Below are 5,650 nucleotides of genomic sequence, written 5' to 3'. Positions count from 1 at the left end.
TAGGCACACAAGTTGATCGTCTCTTAGCCGTGTGCGGTGCCCCCCTCCACCATAGTCCACCTCAATAATACTGTAGCGGTGCTTAGGCGAAGCCCTGCGTCGGTAGAACATCAACATCATCACCACGCCGTCGTGCTGACGAAACTCTCCCTCAACACTCGGTTGGATCGGAGTTAGAGGGACGTCATCGGGCTGAACGTGTGCTGAACTCAGAGGTGTCGTGCGTTCGGTACTTGATTGGTCGGATCGTGAAGACGTACGACTACATCAACCGCGTTGTGCTAAGCTTCTGATTTCGGTCTACAAGGGTACGTGGACAACACTCTCCCCTCTCGTTGCTATGCATCACCATGATCTTGCATGTGCGTAGGAAATTTTTTGAAATTACTACGTTCCCCAACAGTGGCATCAGAGCCAGGTTTTATGCGTTGATGTAATATGCACGAGTAGAACACAAGTGATTCGTGGGTGATATAAGTCATACTGCTTACCAGCATGTCACACTTTGGTTCGGAGGTATTGTTGGATGAAGCGGCCCGGACCGACATTACGCGTACACTTATGCGAGGCTGGTTTTACCGCCGTGCTATGCACACAGGTGACTAGCGGGTGTCAGTTTCTCCAACTTTAGTTGAACCGAGTGTGGCTACGCCCGGTCCTTGAGAAGGTTAAAACAGCACTAACTTGACAAACTATCGTTGTGGTTTTGATGCGTAGGTAAGAACGGTTCTTGCTCAGCCCGTAGCAGCCACGTAAAACTTGCAACAACAAAGTAGAGGACGTCTAACTTGTTTTTGCAGGGCATGTTCTGATGTGATATGGTCAAGGCGTGATGAGATATAAGTTATTGTATAAGATGATCATGTTTTGTTGAAGTTATCGGCAACTGGCAGAAGCCTTATGGTTGTAACTTTATTGCATAAGATGCAAGCACCAAATAATTGCTTTACTTTATCGCTATGCGCTAGAAATAGTTGCAAGAGCAATAGTTGGCGAGACGACCATGTGATGACACATTGATATAGATCAAGATGATGGAGATCATGGTGTCATGCCGGTGACGATGGAAATCATGACGATGCTTTGGAGATGGAGATCAAAGGCACAAGATGATGATGGCCATATCATGTCACATATTTTGATTGCATGTGATGTTTATCTTTTATACATCTTATTTTGCTTAGTTCGGCAGTAGCTTTATAAGATGATCTCTCACTAATTATCAAGGTACAAGTGTTCTCCCTGAGTATGCACCGTTGCGAAAGTTCTTTGTGCTGAGACACCACGTGATGATCGGGTGTGATAGGCTCTACGTTCAAATACAACGGGTGCAAAACAGTTGCACACGCGGAATACTCAGGTTAAACTTGACGAGCCTAGCATATAACAGATATGGCCTCGGAACACTGAGACCGAAAGGTCGAGTGTGAATCATATAGCAGATATGATCAACATAGTGATGTTCACCATTGAAACTACTCCATCTCACGTGATGATCGGACATGGTTTAGTTGATATGGATCACGTGATCACTTAGAGGATTAGAGGGATGTCTATCTAAGTGGGAGTTCTTAAGTAATATGATTAATTGAACTTAAATTTATCATGAACTTAGTCCTAATAGTATTAGCATATCTATGTTGTAGATCAATAGCTCGCGTTTAGCTCCCCTATTTTATTTTTGATATGTTCCTAGAGAAAACTAAGTTGAAAGATGTTAGTAGCAATGATGCGGATTGGATCCGTGATTTGAGGTTTATCCTCGTTGCTTCATAGAAGAATTATGTCCTTAATGCACTGCTAGGTGATAGACCTATTGCAGGAGCAGATGCAGACGTCATGAACATATTGGCTAGCTCAATATGATGACTACTTGATAGTTTAGTGCACCATGCTTAACAGCTCAGAATCGGGACTTCAAAGATGTTTTGAACGTCATGGATCATATGGATGTTCCAGGAGTTGAAGTTAATATTTCAAGCAAATACCCGAGTTGAGAGATATGAAGTCTCCAACAAGTTCTATAGCTAAAAGATGGAGGAGAATAGCTCAAGAAGTGAGCATGTGTTCAGATTGTCTGGGTACTACAATCGCTTGAATCAAGTGGGAGTTAATCTTCCAGATAAAATAGTGATTGACAGAATTCTCTAGTCACCATCACCAAGTTAGTAGAACTTCGTGATGAACTATAGTATGCAAGGGATGATGAAAACGATTCCCGAGCTTTTCATGATGATGAAATCAATGAAGATAGAAATCAAGAAAGAGCATCAAGTGTTGATGATTAACAAGACCACTAGTTTCAAGAAAAGGGCAAAGGGAAAGAAAGGGAACTTCAAGAAGAACAGCAAGCAAGTTGTTGTTCAGGAGAAGAAACCCAAGTCTGGACCTAAGCCTGAGACTAAGTGCTTCTACTGCAAAGGGACTGGTCACTGGAAGCGGAACTGCCCCAAGTATTTGGCGGATAAGAAGGATGGCAAAGTGAACAAAGGTATATTTGATATACATATTATTGATGTGTATTTTACTAGTGTTCGTAGCAACCCCTCGGTATTTGATACTGGTTCAGTTGCTAAGAGTAGTAACTCGAAACGGGAGTTGCGGAATGAACAGAGACTAGTTAAGGGTGAAGTGACGATGTGTGTTGGAAGTGGTTCCAAAATTGATATGATCATCATCGCACACTCCCTATACTTTCGGGATTAGTGTTGAACCTAAATAAGTGTTATTTGGTGTTTGCATTGAGCATGAATATGATTTGATCATGTTTATTGCAATACGGTTATTCATTTAAGTAAGAGAATAAATTGGTGTTCTGTTTACATGAATAAAACCTTCTATGGTCATACACCCAATGAAAATGGTTTGTTGGATCTCGATCGTGGTGATACACATTCTCATAATATTGAAGCCAAAAGATGCAAAGTTAATAATTATAGTGCAACTTATTTGTGGCACTGCCGTTTAGGTCATATTGGTGTAAAGCGCATGAAGAAAATCCATGCTGATGGGCTTTTGGAATCACTTGATTATGAATCAGTTGATGCTTGCGAACCGTGCCTCATGGGCAAGATGACTAAGACTCTGTTCTCCGGAACAATGGAGCAAGCAACTGACTTATTGGAAATAATACATACTGATGTATGCAGTCCGATGAATGTTGAGGCTCGTGGCGAGTATCGTTATTTTCTGAGCTTCACAGATGATTTGAGTAGATATGGGTATATCTACTTGATGAAACATAAGTCTGAAACATTTGAAAAGTTCAGAAAACTTCAGAGTGAAGTGGAAAATCATCGTGACAAGAAAATAAAGTTTCTACAATCTGATCGCAGAGACAAATATTTGAGTTACGAGTTTGGTCTTCAATTAAAACAATGTGGAATAGTTTCACAAAATTGTGCCACCTAGAAAACCACAGCATAATGGTGTGTCCGAACGTCATAACCGTACTATTATTGGGTATAGTGCAATCTATGATGTTTCTTACCGATTAACCACTATAGTTTTGAGGTTATGCATTAGCGACAGCTACATTCATGTTAAATAGGGCGCCATCTAAATCCGTTGAGACGACACCGTATGAACTATGGTTTGGCAAGAAACCTAAGCTGTCGTTTCTTAAAGTTTGAGGTTGCAATGCTTATGTGAAAAAGTTTCAACCTGATAAACTCAAACCCAAATCGGAGAAGTGTGTCTTCATAGGACACCCAAAAGAGAATGTTGGGTACACCTTCTATGACAGATCCGAAAGCAAGATATTCATTGCTGAGAATGGATCCTTTCTAGAGAAGGAGTTTCTCTCGAAAGAAGTGAGTGGGAGGAAAGTAGAACTTGATGAGGTAACTGTACCTGCTCCCTTATTGGAAAGTAGTTCATCACAGAAATCTGTTCCTGTGACTACTACACCAATTAGTGAGGAAGCTAATGATGATGATCATGTAACTTCAGATCAAGTTACTACCGAACCTCGTAGGTAAACCAGAGTGAGATCCGCACCAGAGTGGTACGGTAATCCTGTTCTGGAGGTCATGTTACTTGACCATGACGAGCCTACGAACTATGAGGAAGCGATGATGAGCCCAGATTCCGCAAAATGGCTTGAGGCCATGAAATCTGAGATGAGATCCATGTATGAGAACAAAGTATGGACTTTGATTGACTTGCCCAATGATCGGCGAGCCATTGAGATTAAATGGATCTTCAAGAGGAAGACAGACGCTGATAGTAGTGTTACTATATACAAAGCTAGAATTGTCGCAAAAAGGTTTTCGACAAGTTCAAGGTGTTGACTACGATGAGAGTTTCTCACTCGTATCTATGCTTAAGTCTGTCCGAATCATGTTAGCAATTGCCGCATTTTATGAAATCTGGCAAATGGATAAACAAAACTGCATTCTTTAATGGATTTATTAAAGAAGAGTTGTATATGATGCAACCAGAAGGTTTTGTCAATCCTAAAGGTACTAACAAAATATGCAAGCTCTAGCGATCCATCTATGGACTGGTGCAAGCATCTCGAAGTTGGAATATACGCTTTGATAAGTTGATCAAATCATATAGTTTTATACAGACTTGTGGTGAAGCCTGTATTTACAAGAAAGTGAGTGGGAGCACTACATCATTTCTGATAAGTATGTATGAATGACATATTGTTGATCGGAGATAATGTAGAATTATTCTGCAAAGCATAAAGGAATGTTTGAAATGAGTTTTTCAAAGAAACACCTCGGTGAAGCTGCTTACATATTGAGCATCAAGATCTATAGAGATAGATCAAGACGCTTGATAAGTTTTTCAATGAGTACATACCTTGGCAAGATTTTGAAGTAGTTCAAAATGGAACAGTCAAAGAAAGAGTTCTTGCCTGTGTTACAAGGTGTGAAACTGAGTAAGACTCAAAACCCGACCACGGCAGAAGATAGAGAGAGAATGAAAGTCATTCCCTATGCCTTAGCCATAGGTTCTATAAAGTATGTCGTGCTGTGTACCAGACCTATTGTATACCCTGCCCTGTGTTTGGCAAGGGAGTACAATAGTGATCTAGAAGTAGATCACTGGACATTGGTCAAAATTATCCTTAGTGGAATAAGGATATGTTTCTCGATTATGGAGGTGACAAAAGGTTCGTCGTAAAGGGTTATGTCGATGCAAGTTTTGACAGTGATCTAGATGACTCAAAGTCTCAATCTGGATACATATTGAAAGTGGGAGCAATCAGCTAGAGTAGCTCCATGCAGAGCATTGTTGACATAGAAATTTGCAAAATACATACGGATCTGAATGTGGCAAACCCGTTGACTAAACTTCCCTCACAAGAAAAACATGATCACACCTTAGTACTTTTTGGGTATTAATCACATAGCGATGTGAACAAGATTATTGACTCTAGTAAACCCTTTGGGTGTCGGTCACATGACAATGTGAACTATGGGTGTTAATCACATGGTGATGTGAACTATTGATGTTAAATCACATGGCGATGTGAACTAGATTATTGACTCTAGTGCAAGTGGGAGACTGAAGGCAATATGCCCTAGAGGCAATAATAAAGTTATTATTTATTTCCTTATATCATGGTAAATGTTTATTATTCATGCTAGAATTGTAGTAACTGGAAACATAATACATGTGTGAATACATAGACAAA

The sequence above is a fragment of the Triticum dicoccoides genome, chromosome 3A, assembly GCF_002162155.2.
Source record: "Triticum dicoccoides isolate Atlit2015 ecotype Zavitan chromosome 3A, WEW_v2.0, whole genome shotgun sequence".
Lineage (NCBI taxonomy): Eukaryota > Viridiplantae > Streptophyta > Magnoliopsida > Poales > Poaceae > Triticum > Triticum dicoccoides.
This window is presented reverse-complemented; position numbering follows the sequence as displayed.